We start from the raw sequence: 20682 nt of genomic DNA, 5'->3' as shown, positions 1-20682 counted from the left end.
CAGATAGCTTAAATGAGTCCTCCTCTGTTTCTGCAATGACTCATTATTTGTATAAGGTTGTTAGAATCCAACACTTAGCAGATACCTTATTCAGTTGCAGCTATGGCATCACTTTAATAGTGTAGTCCACTGACATATAATGCACAAATGTATTAAAGTCACGTAGGGAGCTGAGTATGAGAAATTGTACCCTCAAAATGTGAAAGTGGGAACAATAAATCCACGTTTTTCATTCTAAGAACATGCTGCTGCCCACAATCTACAATATAGTTAAGAAAATATATAATTCTACCAAGTGGAAGTGAGGGATTCATTCATCTGGTTCCCTAAAATACATCTGTTAAAATGCAGAACTGAGAAGAGACTCTGTTAGCAGAGTAGGGGTGTAGAACTACTACACTTATTGAAGATCAGTTTACTTTATTACAGCTTTAAAGAATATTTTTTATTTATTTATTTGTGTTACTTTTTCCCTGTTGTGCATGTTATTCCTACAATCATGGATTATTTATCACAAATTACCCTGGGGCAGACACACTGCCTTCAAAATTCATAACCTATTGTAAAAATGTAATTAATAGAACTTGTTTTAGAAAAATATGCTTTACAAACACATTTATAAGCTTTATGCACCAAGAGTAGGTTTGCTGAGTATGCCTACTCACACACACACAAAAAATAAACCTGACAGCTGCCCAGCACCAACACAGTCTCTAGGGCATTTTAATAGTTCTGAGTCAGGGGTGGGCGTTGTCACTTTCACTCACTCCTTTGGGCCAACTTTCAAGTCCAGGAAACAGAAATCATTCTAGTCAGAACATCACGGAAAGTGAAACTTAAGAGATAAACTGGACAAAAAAAACAACGTGGTTAAGGTCACCACTAGGGGGCAGTAAAATACTTTTGTTGGAATGCTCAACATCTCTGTATCAGATACTGTAGGCCATTCATTGTGCTTCTTCCTTGAACAGAATGTTTCATACATTTCAGGTTTTGTTACAAAATATATAAAAGAGATACACTTTTTTGATACTGTATACGTAACGTAGCATATGAGTTGATAAGTTGTTGCTCACTTGCAACAAGCTTCTCTGCCTTTTTTTTGCTCTGTTGCAGCGTGGCTAATACATTGTTCAAGGTATTTGTGCATGGGATTTGGCATTTCATGTGACTTTTTGGGGATTCTTACTTTATTTGGAAATGCACAACAGTTCTAAAGAACACTATGGCCAGACTCAACTGTGAGAGGCACAATAATTATTCAAAGGCAATAGATGTGCTCTGAATATTGCATTTAGCACCTATTTCCCCTAAGAAATACATTGCAAGTAAATGGACTGAAACTAATTTATTGACCTTCAGGCTGCCTTTTCAGTTGAAGGGAATTTCACTTCAAACAGAAATACTTGTTTTTTTTTACATAATTGCTTTAATATCCTGTTAAAAGTTCCTTCACTGAGCATATCTTTCTCTGGGATATCATCAGTGTCATTTTACATTCTTTAATCATATCATACCAACAGCCACTGTGAACCATAGGGTGTAAATGAGCTCTACATCAGCTGTCGCGCAACAGAGCACACATCCCATCAGTCCCAAGAATGCCATTAATCCAAACCAGCACTGGCACCGTTCAAAGCCACACTGTGTTGAAGTGCAGGTCAAATCAGTTATTTATTTTACCAATATCTTATAGTACGTCTATATTTCTAGCGTTTTTAAAAAAAAAATGAATTGTTCCCACCATATCACATACTGTAAACAGGATCATTCTATCTTTGCGGTTGTTAAAGCCTCTTTAAAGCTAGCAGAATGATTTAAGGAATGGCAGAGCCGCTCTGTCTGTCCTCCAATTTAGTCCAGACAGAAATATCTCCAAAACAATTGGATTGATTGCCATGAAATCTGGTAGAGTCATTCACGCCCTCCAGAGGATGAATTGTAAAGCCTTTTGGTGATCCCCCATTTTTTCTTTGCGGACCACTGAGAGTGTTACATTTATTCTTCAAGGGGGTTTGCAACCGCCCACCTTGGTGCCCCCATGTTCCAATGTTCGAGCAAATTGCCGTCTTTGAAGCCCCTAAAGCTGATAAAGTAGATAAAACATGATAAAGTGCCCTCCCGTAGAAATAAATGAGATGCAGTGCACTAATGGGTGTCCTTAAATGGAGAAATCTTGATGCAGTGCCATATGGGCTGACCTACATGCTAGAAAACTTTCTGCATGCAGCTGGTGCCCTTTTTATTTTTCTTCATCCCTTCACCTTAGACACTGCTTAGACTTTCCTTCTAAATGACCAAAATCTAACACTCATTAAATCATGCTGGATGCTATAATATATCAATATATAATATTTGTGAACGTTTTTCTGGATTGTACATGTCATAGAATGTCCTGCATCATATCTCTAAGATGTGCCTATTTAAAAAAGACTGATAACCTTTGTTTAATGTCTTAACTCCTCTTTTGACGTAACATGTAATCTTATTTCTCTGTTTACCCCTGCAGACTCTGTTTTCTAATAGATTATTGATTATGTGGAGATTTATGGAGGGAGGACACTGACCCTGTGGCCTTTAATTTAAGCACATTTTCTCTCTCATGTCACTGGATTAATACGGTGGATGAATACAGTTATGTTCCATATCTTTGTTGGTGATTGTTCGATATGCAATTCAGGAAACTGTACATTGCCCCAAGAAAAGGAGTTCTCCATTCATCTTCCATAGTCACACAGACGCAGACCTGCACACACCTCTCTATCCCCACTCGTTTCCTCTTCATTCTCTCCTCAGATTAATAGAGCAGGTCTGTCCCGGGATAGACCTCGGGCCACCTGATTGGTTTAGCCTGGTGTTAAGCCGAGGCAGCTTACAGGGCTTTGTGCCAATGGCTGGATTGCTGAAGACCTGGAAAAGTGGAGAGAGCTAGCCCTGTGGTGGTGGTGGTGGTGGTCAAGTTAGTAATTCGAAAGAGACATATGACTCAGGTTTTTTCTGCAAGAAACACAGCTATAAAAACAAACAGAGAGCAAACAGAGATAGAAAAAGGCCGTGATGAGAACCAGAGCAAAACATTGCAACGCGATCTGCTTCAAAAACTGGCTAAATTGTGTGCACTTTCAACAGCTCAGTAAGGGAAGGAGGGCAAATACAGTCATGAAAGCTGACAGGAATTAGATGCACATCAGATTCTCTCAGGAGAAACACAACTTGGCACCAAAAGGAAGGATTAAAAGTAAGGAACTCCCCCTCTACTGTAGCGTGGACTGAGTGACAGGCATTGCTGCACATGTTTCACCTAAGCCTAAGAGTGGTTAGTGTGTGTGTCATGCGTACGTGTGACTGAATGCACTCATGCAAGAGGGATAACTGGTGGAGGCAGCGGCTCCATCAATGGGAGTGTGTGTGTTTGTGTGTGTGTGCCGCATTCTTCATCTTACCGGCTCTGGGTAAATCTCCTCTGCCCTCATTTGCAGACTGAATCTCTGGAGTGTTGGAATGCCTCGAAACCAAAGGTGAGTTTGCCCTCTTGGCTCTTATACATGGTGCTATACATGGTGGATGTTATAAACGGTTATGTAACCCTGCGCACAACCTCACACAGTAATGTCATTATCAACTCACATCCTCACTACACACTCATAAAACACTCTCATATTGTGTGCCTGTGAGTTTATGAGTGTATTAACCCCATAAACCTCATGGATGGTAATGTTGATTTGCAGCAGTGCATTGAAATTGTCTGACGTAATGGGCATCTGCTGTATATGAGCAGCTCAAGTGAAATGAAATAAAATAAACTGAAAAAATTAGAGAAGCAGTAGTAATTTAAGTCTTATTGGCTTGCCTGTGTATTTAAACCCCTTCTTATTTGAGTAAGAGGGTGTTTAAATGCCCTGATTCCTCTTCAAACAGAGAAAATAGAGTATGGTAGATGAAGAGATTTTAGATGTTGAAGAGGGGTAAAAAGGTAATGTACATAAAAGGAGCGGTGCAGGCAGTATAGCATCCATGTTGTAGTATGTTCTCTCTGCCCTCTGCAGAAATAAAAAAGACACTGCAGTATATCTCTCCCTCCCCAGTCTGCTGACAAATGATGTTTGGAGGTCAGACGCCCAGCTCTGCTACTAGTGTCAGCTATGACACACAGCTTGTGTGGTTATTACACCTCAGAGGAAGGGAGGGGGAAAACATGCATTTTAATTTGAATCAAATGCTGGAGAGAATACAGAACAGAACGGAATATTGATGTATCACTCTTGGTGTTCCTTATCAGATTTAGTCCTTTGTTAAGGACATGAACACACACATTACGTGGATGACTCCACTATGTATTCACACGGCACACAAGATGACAGTTGTGTAAGAGTCAGGATAATGAGCATTCACTGATATTTTACTGTTAACAGATGTAGCATTTATTATAGAATATCATCACTTCAGTGAAAACGTACACTGTCAGCTGCAACTGTCGTGTAATTATCGAGACATCATTGTGTTCTTTTTTTTATTTGAGCATTAGCTGATGGTATGTTCTTCTCATCACTGGCTAGTGCTCACAAAGTGCTGACTCGGGGTCTCTTCTCACTATAAGTGGTCCCCAGGGGGGTGACAGGACATCAATACTGAACTGGAATCAGCAGCGTGGATCTACTATACTGTGCTGTTAACTCTCTGCAGTGCAGCTCTGCAAAATGCAAGGGAGAGACAATTCAGTGTGTGGGGAGTGTGGCTGGAAATATGGCAGATACAGTGAAAACCTTATTGGGGCTATAAGTCTTTGCAGTTGTTCAATTGGATAAACCAGTATAGGCCCTAGAGAAGCTTTACAATTCCCCTGTCTCTTTTAGCAATAGTTAAAAGAAATAACATGTCTATTTTTACCATTATGTGACACAGAGAGGGACAGTGAAATCTTCCCATGAAGATATGACCACCATATTAGACGTATCAACTGTTTCAGCACTTAACCTCTTTGTTGAGATGTACTACATGACATGTATATCGTCTGTTGGCACATACAGGACCCAGATGTAAACCTCCATAAGGATTTAAGGCCACTTGGGGGCAGCAGAAACAAGCTGTAAACACAACATTAACAAAGTATCATTTTATAAAGTTTATATGGCTGATATGTTAGCAAACAGTTGACTATTTACACAAGAGATACAGAGTAGCATTTCTGGACAATCAGCAAATATTAGTCCAATATTCCCTCTCTTTTTAGCTCTGTTTTGGTCTCCACCAACTACGTTCGTTAGCTATAGTTGCTAACCATACTTTAAAAGTGTTATATACAAGATAAGGTGCATTTCTATTGCCCTGGTGCTCATCAAGGCGACGACCGGTTGCTTGCAGCTAATGGTGCTAACAGTGCTAATAGTGCAAACGATGGCAAAAGTGCTGCGCTAACAGTGTTTACCTGAGGGGTAACTGGAGAGTGGGTGCTACGCTTACGGGACAAGCTTTAACCGCCATATGAGGCCGTGCAGAGTGGCGGATTACACTCACACTATGACGGAGAGTGTCTTTACTCTCTGCTTAGGTAGAGATTACTCCTATCTTTACGTAGCAAATAGTTCATTGCTGCTGCATTAATGCTCTGAATCCCACATATTGCACATATTGGTCTTTGGGTGTGTATGTGCAATATTTCGGTTTCTATCTGAATCATTGAGAGAGAGCGCATTGTCATCAACATGTTTACTCAATTTTGGTTTCTCCCAAACCTCTTCCTAGGGCTTTGGGATGAGATCTAATTTGGGCATGCAGTTTACAGACAGTGCCTTCAGCGCTGTCACCCTGTTTTGCAGAGACATCTTGTGTGAAGAGCTGCCACTGAGAGACCATGTGCTGAGGGCCGTGAAACAAGTGGGCTATTCAGAGGGAGATTACACCCTTCTAACACCAAACTGATTGCATGGAAGGCAGGCAGAGCTTTGTGCCAGCACCTTAAAGCTTTGGCTTCATCAATCTGGCTCTACCAACAACCCTGTCAGTGATAGTTAGCAGATGGGACTTAATGCTTTCTTGATTTAAAAAGCCATATGGTTTGAGGGAATGTTTGAGGCGCAATGGTTCCTTTGAACAAACAAATATCATAATTAGAAGAACTTCTGCTGACTAGCATCATCTCTCAAAGTCAAGTACAGTACATTAGCTGACTTTCATCTTCCTCATTCAGGAGTGTCATTATGTTGCACGACATGCAGACATATTGTTTTAATTATCACTGGTTGCAGGTGTTTTAACATTATTTCACATGAATTCTATGTGCTGGTTGAATATCCAACAGAGCACGGTAACTTCAATGAAACCAACAAAAAAACAAACCAAAAAGAAAAAAGAAAAGTAGATGTGACCAAAGCAAATTAAGCAATAAGATTATATTTGATAGGATTTAGTAGATTTTAGAGTTCAAGTAGGTTTCAGCTGATAAATAAATAAATAACTAAACACTCATGCCATTTTTCCTCCGTCCACTAATAAGTTCATCCCCCCTTTGGCTGAATACACAAATATTTCTCTGGGTCATGTGGTCAAAACTGATTTAGCGATTTAGGTCTCGTTTGATGTGGTGGAGCAGCGCTGTTACCAAAGAAGGAAAAGGGAGATTCATGGGTCACATTCCTCATCCTAAAAACTTCTCAGCCCAAATAGATTGCTTTGCCCCGGTGCATGCAACACGTTCAGTGGGACAATTTGTGACTTGAACATTTCCAATTTTCCCATTTCCTGTTTGTGCTAAAGCTGTGACCCAACATACTGGAACTTAGAAGTGAAAGGCCTGTGAAAGCTTTGCGATGTGATAGCAGCATATTTCTCTTCTGCACATCCTGTGTAGAAGAAGTCACACAAAAACAGTACAGTGTTTATCTAATTTCTTCTATAACCGTTTAAACTATTATGCATCCATGTTTTTTCTCTGATTTAAATCAAATTATCTTATTTGCACCATCATGTACACAATTGCGTACCACTATTGTATGTTAAGTCCGGATTAATCTCCTCCTGTTGCCTCCTAATGAATGTCCCTACTCTCCCCTCTGGCAATACAGGTCTGATAGGATTAATAGAGCCATTACTTAATTACAAGCCCGAGAAAAAGCTGAAAATCTATGAAGAGGATTTACAGCTTTTACAGTAAATCAAGAACAGAATTCTGAAGCAAATCTTTTCTTCTTTTTTTTATAAATTATTTTCCCTAACAGGCTAATTAGCAAGTTTATGACGGAAACAGCTAATGCGGTTGATTCTGCCAACTCTGTACAAGCAACCACAGCTAGTTTCTCTGCTGCTGATATGGAACATCACAGTAATTACTCAGTATGTGAACATTGGTGAAGCAGATATACATCAATGTATATGCAGTTGTTCATCACAAACCTTTGGTTAAAATCTGGTAAATGTCAAGTCAGGGTTCCCACTCTTTTATAGAAATGATATTTCCTGGACTTTTCCAGGACATTTCAGTTATGGTATGACTCAGTTGGTAAGATTCTCACGGAACACGCTTATGTTCCTCTATGTGGAAATCTGATTAAAAGACATCTATGAAATAATGTCTTACATGCTTACTATAGAAATGGCATGTCAACTTTGGCAACTAAACCAAACATGATAACCAATTAAACATTATTCAACAGTTTAAAACAAGTTGGAAAGAAAGCAACGTCAAACACTTGTTTGTGTTTTGTGGTGTCACTAGTGTGGAAGCTATAATCACAGAGTGAAAGAACATCCTGGCCTCAAAAATAAAATCTGAATTTTGGCCTATTCAGCTTTGTATGACGGTAGCTATACAATTGCACAATGTTCATGTACAACGTATGAGTTGTGGATTGTTCTGTTGAAACCTTTTATAGGCTGAATTACTCTTATTCAGAGCTCCTGCTTTATGATGCCTTTAACCATTGTTGTTGTCTATGCACCATTAACTCAGGTGCATTGAGTGGGGCAGCTGATACTGGACTGAGTTGTCTTTGTGAGTCATGAATCATGCGTAGGGGTTCTTTGAGTATACATTATGATATGGTTTTAAAACTAATGAATTTAACAGAGAAACGGAGTCAGAATCATTGCAAAATGTTAACAGTTAAATGTTATACTTGAGGCAGATAAAAACACTAGCAAACCGGAGATTCATTGTTATGTTTGAGGATATAGTTTGTGGCTGTGTTGCGCTGCAATGGATTTCTTTATATGGTAGATGTGTTGCTCTAAATCTATCAACCTCTTGTATAAGGACATAAAACACATTAAGTTTGAATCAAGAATCGTTTTTTTCTTAAAGACAAACAATGAAATACATAATTGACAAAGAAACAAAGATTGATTTTGAGAAGACCCTGCTACAAAGACATTCCCAAACACATCTCTCCTAAGCTGACAATGTGTGTATTTTCTCACCAAACACCTGATTCAAAAACGGGATCTTGTGACACTGTCTGAGCCAGATGGCATCTCCTCTAGCTGACTGGCATCACATCCCTTGAAGATGCTCTTACTCTCTGTGACATCACTTTTTATTGTTCCCTGTATCCGTCTTGCCTTTGTACTCACTCTCATTTCACTTACTCATAGTCCATTGTGTCCTTTTCTCCAGCACTACTCTTCCATTATTATTAACTTACCTCCTGCTCTTCTAGTGAGCATTCTGGCAGACACCACATCAGCATCCAGCTATGCAACATTTCATCAGACACAACACCACTTATCAATCCACTCAGCGGTCACACTGGAGAGGCCTGGCTCACCAACATCACTGAAGGGTATTGAGGTGGATGAAGTGCAGAGTAATATTAGAAATGCATTCCAGAGACAGCTTCTATCAGTGATTGTGTTTGGAAGACACACAAGGGAAATATGAAGGGGTGTGTTGCATAACGAGCATAAGCCGCTCTGCGTTTCGCTCCATGCCCCGATAAGGAAAAGCAGAGAGAGTGTACGAGGTTATGAGCTCCAAGAGTCAGATTAGATGTTTCAATATCAAGGTTGCCATAATGGATCATACCTAATGTAGTTGTATCACAAGGATCCCAGAACAGATTTTATCAAAATCATAAGACATGAATATCGATACTGAAACATAAAGTGTACAAGACTAAGAGTCTACAAGTATGCTAGCAGCTCTGTGAAGCTGTGGGCACAGAGGTGCCAGGGTATCTAAATGCTAATGTAACTATGCTAACATGTGCACAATGACAATTAATTTACCGATGTTAACCATGGTCACCATCTTAGTTTAGCGTGTTAGCATGTTAACTTTTGCTAATGAGCATGAATGTCTCAAGCAAATTTCATGGCAATCCATGAATAATTGTTTGGACATTTGACATAAAATGTCTCAAAGTCAATAGTGCAGAGGTCAATTAATCCTCTGGGGATCATGAATGTCTGTACAAAATTTGATGGCAATCTATCTGATTTATGTTGTGATATGTTAGTATGCATCTTCAATATCTTGGGGATGTTTAAAAGCATGCATGGAATGTTGTTATAGATTATCCTACATCTGGCAGACGGTAAAGTGTTTAGTTATATTATTTTATCAAGCACACTATATTTCAAGACATACTTCAATTTAAATGGTATTTCACTGACACTTAAGAGTGTTTGTGTTTTAGAAATTAAGTTGTATCACCTATAGTGTAGCTTCACACTTCAGGATATTTTAAGATGGAGAGATGAGCAGAGAAATTAGCAGTCTGGTTTCCTCAAATCCTCCTCATGCCCTGCTGCTGTAATTACAGTGTTTGACTCATTATAGAATTCCAGCCTCTGCTGGTGGGAGCTGCCTCTGAGTGTTCGACAGCTGCTGACTCCTCATCTGAAGGGAGAAAAACAGCAAGGCACGCCGAACAGCATATTGTACCATGCAGATGTGCTGAACATGAAATATTGTCACTTATTTGAAAGTAACTGCTGTCAGCTGACACATTGAAACTGAGTGACTACTCGATATGAGGAAAATAAAAACCCTGTTTCTATATTTTTCAGTTTACAGTTTTGTTTGTGTTACTGTTACATTTAATGGGTATTAGGCATAGTAGTGTCTGTGTTTTGTGTACATGACTCTGGGAGACTATGATGACTTAAATTGTTGTGGCTGCATTCATGATTTTTGAGCTGACTCTCGCATATCATTGCTCTGTTTTGGTCTCTACCTGCTGAGAGAATGTGTTTCTGTTTTCTTTCTTCAACAGTTTGGCACTATCTTTTCCTGTCTGTACTTAGATTCATGAGAATCGCATTTGGGGGCAGTACAACCAAAACCATGAGCAAAAAGAGGCTTAATATCTCTGTGGCATTGCAGAGTTGGGAGATAATTCTCTGTGACTTTGCCACTACGAGCGACCCTTTATATTTTGCACACATCATCTGATCCATTTTAGACAATATTGATGAGAGTGGCTTTAAAGACCAGTTTAGGCAAACCCCAGACCCAGATAAGTCAGCATATGTATTTGTAAGATATGTTACAACACAGAAAAATATTTGTACGGTACATATTACAGAAAACTAATTTACTTCTGCCTCTCCTTTCTCTGCCTCCAGTCTCATCACTTCTAAAATCCTCAGCACTATGGATCACCAGTAATTGAAAAGTATTAAAAACCTTCAACACATATTTAGAATACAGAAAGTTATACATTATGTATTTTATGATATGAATGGCTGTATGAGTCATCCATCACTTAGTATCTTTTTTTCAGTCTAGGATGTTGCAAAACGTTATACACATTTCAGTTCATTAGAAATAACCGCACCAGTGGGATTCCTGGCCAGTATTTCATCTCAATATAAATTTCCTTTTTATTATGTTGCTGTTATGTAGCTTTGGTTTATCTTCTATTAGCTACAGATGTAACAGACATAAATGTTTGGAACGTGTCTATCTTCATTTCTCATATTAATTAAAGTCATAATATGCATTGTCATGCAGTTAAATATTTCCATGAGGTAATGTCTGGACAGGTAGACAAAGAAGATGTCAATTTGTACAAGCTAGAATTTAGCCTACAGTATGTCTTATCTTGCATCTCTGCTCCTCCATGTCCTTCACAGTGCCACCATTTTTCTCTGTTCTGTTATGTCAGCATCTCCAAAGCATCTATCATAACCACGCAGTGCCAGCTTTAATGTACAAAATAAAGGACCCATGTGTGGCACTGGCATTTTCACTGGGTAATGTTGACTCTCTTTGATTGATGGAGCACTGTAGGAAAGCAGAGGGCAAGGTGAGTCTTGGGTGAGATGAAGTTCAAATTGTACTGTTTGAATGATGATTGGCTGACATAACTCAGCATTTCATCCCCTTCACTCTATGATTGAGAGGTTGGAGATTGACCCTGTTAAAATTGTGGCAGCCAATGATTCTTTAAGATTGATAGATGTGTGTCTAACAGCAATTCATAAAAAGAAAATGTATCTAATAAGGACAATGAAATGAAGCCTGCAAACATTAACAGACGGCAAAGGGTTGACTTGCACTTCAGTGACACTGCTAAATTGAGAGATGATGCAGGATTCTACGGCAGCAGCCTTATTCTCTCTCAGATTTGCTTTGGCGTTTCACCTGGTCAGCTCTCAGACATCAAAGCAAGACTGGAATGTAAGTTAAAGTGGCATTAAGTCATTGCCAGAAAATGTCCTTGTGCAATCCACTCATTCAGCACTACTGTGCCACTTCAACGTTGGCCAGACGAGTGAACCTCCGTATCAGCTGTTCCAAATGTGGATCTCTTTGGAAAGCGTCAGTGGAAAGATGTGAGCGAGTGCCACTGCTCAGATAAAAGAGCTATTTTTCTCACAAGATCCATGTGCCAGCCTGCTCTCCTTTATTGTGGGCTATTCTAAGAGGGGTCATGAGGGCTGTGCTGGTAGTATTGGATATTTGATAATTGCAGACATGACATGATGTGGGTGAGGAAAGGTAGCTGCAGCCATTAAAGCTTGACCGATGCTTGATGATGTCAGGCCCTCTCAGATAAGGTTCATGTTGCCATCCCTAAAATGGAAATACTATAAAGGGAAGCATTATTACACATTTGTATTTGGAAGAAGGTCTGGCACAGATCCAGATTGTAATGTAGTGGTCAGCTTCAGTAGGATTATATCTTGTATCCAAGGCCAGCTTCCGGATCGCATTCACATCAACACTTGACTCCATTAAATGAATGTTGCACACTGATGGCACCTCTACTAACCAAAGTCCATTCTTGTCTGTCAGGGGGTGTCGGTAAAGATGTCTGTGACTTTATGTAGTGTCCCAATCCAGGAGGCCGAGTCATGGCAATGTAGCTATGTTGATTGTTCGGTTCACTACTTCGAACCAGACTGAAATATCTAACTATTGGTTTGCTATTACATTTCGTAAAGACATTCATGGCCCCTGACATGTCAACTGACTTCTATGCAGCACCACCCTGATTGGTTTAAGGAGGAATTCTAATATTTATTGTGATTCCTCAACTTTTTATTTAGCTCAATCATCAGGTCACGTATTTTGATTGATGCCATTCTTTGGTATACAACTAACTACTCAAAAAATAACATCCATCAGCCAAAGCTGTAGTTTATGTTTAGCTAGCTTGATAACACGTGTGAACACACAGAATCAAACATTACACCTGCTTACCATCAGGATGTAAGCCTTGTCATTGTTAGCATGTTAGCGTGTCGACATTAGCATTTAGCCCAAAGCAACGCTGTGCCGAAGTTTGGCGTCACAGAGCCACCAGCATGGCTGCTCCACACAGCCCAATACACAATCACAAAATTGACTCAAAGTGTTCATATTATGCTTTGACTTATGGTTACGTGCAAAGCAACCCTAGTGAAGTGCATGCTTTTACCTACTGTATGTAGACAAACGAAAGAAAAATGCATCTGAAGCACCTCCAGTGTAGACATGCCGGTATTGTTCTGTAATGGCTTGTAACGTCCTTAGCTCCACCCTTAGTACTTCTGCGCCTGTAAGACCAATGGACCACTGCATACCAGACAAAATGTATCGTCATCATCCACTCAGCCCCGTCAGAATGGATTGCTAAGATTATGTCTGTGGATAACATACCGCCTATAAAAAGGCATCTACATGGCAACAGTAAGGTCATTAAGGGCTGTCTGTACTGCAGACAAGAGCTGGTGATTAAAGACCAAACACATGCATGCTTGCGTTTGCACACACTCACAGATGTGGTCTGGTTGACACTTCAGAAAGGTCAGCTATCAATAACCGTCTAAATTTGTAGCCCTTTTTGCATGAGTGAAAAACAAAATGACATAAAGTCATTTCTTGTCAATGTAACTTAAAAGTTCTTTATTTGACGTTAAGAAAATGTTATAGCAACAACTTAACTATTTTCTATGTAAAGATATGGTGGAGTCATGTCTACAGAGAAAGAAAACGCTTTCCCGCTATGTGAGTTGTAAACTGAGCTTTTCTGTGCTTTGTTGACTAAGCCGGGGCTGCAGCACATGGCTTTTAGTGCACTGTTAGAGCTGTTAGCACTGTTAGCTGCGATCCGTCGGCTCAGCAATCACGATGTTGAGAGCAGTGTGGAGGAAATTGATATGCTTTGAATTTCCAATTGAGCACAATTAAATGCACAGTGTGTGGGATATGGTGACATCTAGTGATGTGACTGCAGACTGCAACCAAATGCCATCCATCCTTTCCATAATAACACTACTTTAGGAGCAACAGGAGTCAAACGGCGGCTAGCAGTACCACGGTTTTGCACTCTGCGGCTCATGTTACCATAGTTTCACAAGCGTAACCGAGAACTACGGTGGCCAAACAAGGTAATTTATCAGTTTAATTACATGCAAGTGGTTTAATTATTATGATTTACAAAAAGCAGTGCTAGTTATGCTGCTCTTAGTTGATGATATGAGCTAGTTTTGCATAATCACAAGGCTGAATAGGTGAACACAGCGGAAAGGATAGTATTTGTCAGATATTTACATAAGAATGGATGCCTTTCTTTAGTGACATTTTCACAATTTGAAAGGGTCTTATTTTTGCTGTGTATTTGACTTAATATCAACTCACTAGACCATCTCTGACAGCCGTCTACTTTTAAAGAATTCATGAGCAATGGGGCTTTCACTTTCTCCTGCAGATCCTCTGCAGTGTGCAGATCTGTGTCTCTGATGTTGCATTGAGACATCACATTTCTTGCTCTGAACCTGTTGGTTTATCTGCCCTTTCAACACCATATTAGATACTGAGGATTCACTCTATTTCATTTGAAACAAGTGAAAACAATGTGCTAAATGTGTAAAGGTCAGGTTTTCTGCCATGGTCACAATACCCAGCACATAGCTGTAAAGGGCTCCCATCCAGTCTGTAAATAATTTAACAGCTTGGTGTGTGCGAGACAGAGGGGGAGAAAAACAGAGACAGAGGGGGTGAATTCCCAAGTTAAGCCATCAAAAATCAAGACACGGTCCGGTCGCTTTGCTTAATGAAAACAAAGTTCAAATAAATACAGTTTTTATACAGGGCAACACTTCTACTTCTGGCAAAGACCTCACAGCAAAAGTTTTAATTTATAATGTTGTGCGTTATAAATCACGCCACAGCTGATATAAATCAACACCTCTTAGAGTTTAACGCGTTAGGATTTCGCTGCCTCAAAGTCATGTCAGCTCTGTGTCAACAACGGAAAAATCAATACTTGCAGGGTTCACACTGAACCATTTCCTGTTTGGATGCAGCACAATGTTTAGTGGTTGGTAGAAGCTTAACAACAGAAACTAATTTATCCAGAACGGTTCACAGCACGGTGGAGTTTGCATGTTCTCCCCGTGTCAGCGTGGGTTCTCTCCGGGTTCTCCGGCTTCCTCCCACAGTCCAAAGACATGCAGCTTAGGTGCATTGAAGACTCTAAATTGCCCGTAGGTGTGGATGTGAGTGTGAATGGTTGTTTGTCTCTATATGTCAGCCCTGCGACAGACTGGCGAACTGTACAGGGTGTACCCTGCCTTCGCCCATTGACAGCTGAGATAGGCTCCAGCACCCCTGCGACCCTTAACTGGATAAGCAGGTTACGGAAAATGGATGGATGGATGGTTCACAGCACTGTAGATATAGGCTACTGGAATGGGTTATCTATGGAATCCCATTTACACCACTGTGATGAAAAAGATAAAGATCCTGTAAGTCATTATAATGAGACACTTTCTCATAGTTATGACTTACTGTCTGATAATTATGACTTACATTTCTTAGAATAATGACTTACTTTCTCATAATTATCATAATGACTGAATGTCTCATAATTATAACTTAATATTTTATAATTATGACTTAGGTATCTCATAATTATGACTTACTTATATCATAATTATGACTTACATATACTTTCTCATAGTTATAATTATGACTGAATGTCTCATAATTATCACTTACTATCTTATAATTATGACCGACGTATCTCATAATTATGACTTACTATCCCATTATAATGACTTACAGGATCTTTTTTTTTTTCTCGCAACATTGCCGGAAATGGGCCTCCATAGTTACAAAAGTAATTGCTTTTTACTTTACCAAGCAAAAACTTAATTTCTACTCATTGTTAGCTTGCACTTTAAACATTAAAACATCAAGTTAATGCTTAGTTTGGCCCATAATGCAGGTTAACTTGAGGTTTATCTTTCCTATTCCTGCATAGACTTTGTAACCCCATCCTCAAAACACAAGCCCACCTCCAACATCAAGCTATAAATTACTTGTCATTTATTAATAGCTCAACATTTGCCTTCAAAAACAGTTTGATGACAACACGGTATGCTGCCAGGGAGACACAGAGATAGACATATTGACACAGCTCTATCTTTATTCCCAGCATGGGTCTGTGGATCACTCACTAATCCTGACTGTATTATTGTCATGTCCCAGCCATTAACACACAGCATGAAGCCTCCATAAACTTTCTACTGTGTTTCTACTGCAGCTAGAAGCTTAAGTGGCACTTATTTATTTTGCTTTTTTAAAAGCACCATTTTGTTATATCTCTCATGCAAAAATACAACAGACTCCATTCACTGAAACATTTATTTTTTCCACCGTTAATAGCATTGAGCTGCCACACAGGCCCACTCTGTCTGTCCCCTGTTGTGCCAGCACTGATTGAACCGCGGTCGTTGCCATGGCTACACGGAGACCCAATGAGAGGCTCTCGGACGACTGTTGCTGAATGAAAAAAAAATATATAACAGAGGCCATTTTGCGCACGAAAGCTATGGCATCATTCAATAATAATAATAATAATAAAATAATAAAAGAGGCGGTGTGGGACTGCGGTGCGTATGTGTGTTGTGGTATAAAAATAAATTAAAAATAAAAATAAATTAAAAAAAGGCGCCGCCTCTCTGTTGTGAGGGAAAAGGAGACAGGGCAGCTTCACCGCATTGCTATCCGAGCCCCAGTGACCCCCGAGAGAGAGGGAGAGAGGAGGGAGGGAGGGAGGGAGCTGGCTTTATAGTTAGCCGACCGACACCGGGGCAACATACATGCGCGTCGACAAAAAACAGGTGTACTGTTTCATCACACGGGACGCCGCCGCGCTCGCTCCCGCGTTGCTGAGCTGTTGGGTGTTCGTGCACTTCTCTCTTTACACACATGGACGAGGGCTGCTATAACCTGAGCGATATGCTTGCGGAGCTGCTTTGAGGTAGGTGACGTTCCGGACCGCCGGTGTGTGAAGGAGGTCTAATGTCCGTCCTTTGAGCCGCTGCAGCAGACACCAGAGCCAGAGCAGAGGCGCATGTGAATCCGCTCCATCCGGGGATGCGGCGCCTCTTATTCCCACTAAAGTGCATTCCAGTGGGTCGCTGTTTCCAGTGCATTTAAAGGGAGATGCGTTCAAGTGTTAAAATACCTTTTTACACAAGCTCTATAAATGTTGCTTAACAGTAGTAGGATCACTGCTTGGTAGCAGTAAGCATGACTTGGGATATCCATGTTTAACCTACATCCCAAATGCTTAGGATAATCTCTATTGTTTGCCTGCACTTCTACAGTACAGTATGTGTTGTCTAGTAAAACAAATAATTATACAGTAATCTTAAATTTGGTCAATTATGCAGGTTTATCTATTCAGATTTTTGTATTATAGCTGCTTATTTTTTTTATATATTGACCTACACACTAGTACATTTGCTTGTTGCATTCACTCTAATTGAAAGGGCATGGATACAAACCAGTGGGCCTTTTTGTCTCATAAATGCTACTGTAGTAGTGTGTTTTATGTCATATTTAAGGACAGATCTGATGCTGTGATGCCCATGTCATATTCTTGTAAATTTCCCCGCTGCGGGACTAATAAAGGATTATCTTATTTTATCTTATTCTAGATCTGACAGACAGTAGTAAGGAGTATCCCCCACCCCCCTGTGTTTCTTTGGTGCTGCCTGCTAACCATTTAAATGGATGATGTAATGAGGAAAAAAAGAAAAGAGCCAGCAGCGATGGATGGTATCTGAGTCCCATTTGAATGCTGGGTGACACAGGGAGAGTGGGGAGGTGTCCGGGGTTGCACAAAAGTGTAACATTATCACTCCGGGAACCTCACACCACTCCCAGTGCAGCCTACCTGGCCTCTGTCTGTGTGTGTGTGTGTGTGTGTTATAGTGAGTGTGTGTTATAGTGAGTGTGTAGGCATTAGTGGAAGATGTCTCTATGTATTTCTTTGACTGAATACTTGTGTCTGGGAGAGAGGAAGCGACACAGCGGGACACAGTATGACAAGCAACAGTTGGCTGCTATCTGTCAATAAACAGGCTCTCATAGAGGCTTAAATATACACACTTAATGGGGGATCATTGCCTTTTGACTTGATTGATGGCCAATGAGCCAGAAAGTATGTCTCTGTTAGCGTCAACTCAGTTGCACCTGCCAGTTTAGAGTTACTGAGAGAGAGAGAGTGTGCATGTTTGAGTGGGAGGGGAAGAGGAAGAGAGAGTGGGAAGAGGAAAGGGGATCATGGCAGGCCATCAGGAAATAGGAGACGGTGATACATATTCTCGTTAAAGTACAGAATGTAGCAGATGGGTAACTCTTTTAGTTTATTTCTCTCTTTATTTCTATCTCACACACATTCACTTGTTTTCCCGTCCTCCATCCACCCCCCCCTCTCTGCCCTTCTTCAGGGGCTGATGTCATGGCTCAAGTGGTGTTTGAAAAGCGTGCCCAATTCTTAGTCTCACTGACAATAGGGGACATGCTTGTTCCCTGAGCTTCCTCAGTGACCATCTCATCAAGTGTTAGAATTTGCAAAAACTTAGAATGAACACAGGGGGAAGCAGTTAATTTGCCAGATCAGATGTGGAGGAGTAAATGTTTTAGTGGCAGAGACAGAAACGAGGATACTGAAGAAAGTGCGTATTATCAAAAGTGTAGCGCACATTTTTTTTGTGTGCCTTCATTTAAAATGTGTTAAAAACCAACCAACCTTTCTGACAACCCAACACCTCTAAAGGGTGGTTAGTTTTACTGAAAATTTGCATTGACAAGCTGATTTCAACATCTCGTGAAGCACTAGAGCATTTGAAGTAATAAGGTAATATGTTAATATGAAAAGGCCAGGATCCTTGTCCTTTTTAACTATCCCAAATACTATTTCTTGCGGGTGAATTTTAATGTATCCATTTCAGTTGGTGTAAGAATACACACAAGTTTTATTTAGCATTATAAAAAGGCAGACTTTAAAAAACAGGCTCTAAGCAGGCAAGGATTGAGACCTGCTTTACACTAATTAGAGACTCAACACAGAGGTATTAAGGAATCTATCCCGCTAAGTGTTGGAAGACTACCCTGAGTACACAGTAGGTCAGAATTCACAAACGCCGTCTGCTGACCTTTATCTGACAAGTGTTTGCTGCCTAGTTCTTGCAGATCATGGCTAATGGAGAAACAACAGCGTTTTTTATACTTTCTCTTCATTATCTGTAGTATCCAGCCCATCGTAGATCAAGGCAATTTGAAAATGTCTTGGCTAAAGCTATATGCTTTATTAGATATTGTAGGAGTTGACAAAAACAATACAAATGTAAAACTATTTGAATTATTTAATGTAATGAAGCAAAACATGTTTGTGTTGTGCTGCAAGGCTCTAAGAGACAGTTCCAGTTGGGACTTCCTTAATCAATGACTGTATGAATTGTTTATATTCAGAGCTTTGTAGGGAAAAAATGCTTCTGTTTGACCTCCGAGGCCTGAAACCTTTTTGGATTATGCTTCGCTGGTTTGAAATGTATCATAGCTGACTCCCATATTCTAAATTCACATCTAAAAAAATGATTTACTGTATCAAAAAAAAAACCAGTTAGTTTCTACTAGCTTTTATTCCGCTGCATCATGTGCCGTACCAAAGCAAACGTTGGTACCGCCTCTGTTGAGCAATATTTTGGTGGATATAAATTTCCCTTTTATTTGATCTGCTCCCAGGTTTAAGTGTTTTCCAGTAAGCGACACTTACCAATGTGCACATGCACGGCTCTCCTGCTTTTTATAACCTGCCACTTACTTAACTGGGAATGGCGGGACCTTGCCGAAGCTGATAATGAATTAGGTGTTGAAACTGTACGGGCGAGACCATGTCGACGCGGCCCACTGTAGTCCGGAGTGGCTCATAGGTCAAAGTGTCAGTGTGTTTGAGTGTGAGTGTGTGTCGGTCGCTATAAAAATAGTTTGCTCTGGTACTTAAATGAGATCACTCCGAAGCTGCTGCTGCTGCTGTGTCATGTCGGTTTTAATTGTTTTTATAAATCATTCCTTCACGTTAAAACTTGATGGAATTCGCTTGTTAAAGTCAAATTCAAGTTTTAATACATGAGGGATGTGATCCAGAACTGTAAAGCCACATCAGTTTAATCTTTTGTTCTGAAGTAAATATATAATAACTGGAATAGGGAATTAAACTCGGACCCTTTGGCCCTTTGATAGTTTATTGGTCCTCTGATTCTGGCTCCGAGGTTCCATCATTAGCACCTGTCAGTTGTCAGCTTTTCACCATAGCTCCGTGATCCTTGGCTCATGATCAGAAATTTCTGGGGGCCAAATGTCTGCAGGCACACCCATCACTGTGGTGTGATGTGGAAACCCCGGGGTCTGAAGCCAGAGTGATTGGTGGAGTGCTACTTATTATCGGAGCCATCTGTGACCGTGCAGCATGAATTTTTATATTTCCGCCTCATCATTGGCACCATGACAGCGGACGCAGATAGTGTTGATCCAGAACTTCTCAACTAATGCCATCCATGTTTGATTTAAAGGTTAGCATCATGTCAACGCTTGACCGAGTGTGTTTATGAGTTTCACGTTTTACCTTTTGTAAACCTATATGCTATATGCTTAAAATACTTGTCCCAGTCAAACTCATTGGGCCTCATGCAAGAACCACTCGTATGAATAGATTTGTTCTCAAGTTGCTTAGGATTTAGGAGAACTTTCACCAACCTTCTTGTATTTTGAATTTTCTCAAACACAATACACGAGTGGTCCAGACCGGTCGTAGGAGTCAAAAGCAGTTAGTCTGTTGCTATCCAAGCGTACGTTTTTCACCAACTGAATGTATGTTTCGTTACTTGAAGCAATTTTGTGTTTGAAAAGCTTATACATATAACACTTGCAAATCAAATTGACATTATCCCGTTAGACTTGCA

The 20682-nt window shown here is 40.2% G+C and overlaps 1 protein-coding gene across 1 annotated transcript in view; it reads left to right on the top strand.

Annotated features, from left to right (window-relative positions):
• The first annotated feature begins 16520 nt into the window (after positions 1-16520).
• Positions 16521-20682, top strand: part of LOC129095221 (sorbin and SH3 domain-containing protein 2-like) — a 50858-nt gene continuing 46696 nt past the window's right edge. The window contains exon 1 of the mRNA XM_054603577.1: positions 16521-16691. The gene's annotated coding sequence lies outside the window, so the exon portion shown is untranslated. The remainder of the gene's footprint in view (positions 16692-20682) is intronic.

This window comes from Anoplopoma fimbria, chromosome 9, assembly GCF_027596085.1.
Source record: "Anoplopoma fimbria isolate UVic2021 breed Golden Eagle Sablefish chromosome 9, Afim_UVic_2022, whole genome shotgun sequence".
In the NCBI taxonomy this organism is placed as follows: Eukaryota; Metazoa; Chordata; class Actinopteri; order Perciformes; family Anoplopomatidae; genus Anoplopoma; species Anoplopoma fimbria.
Note: the sequence above shows the minus strand (reverse complement) of the source record. Positions and strands in the feature narration are given on the sequence as shown.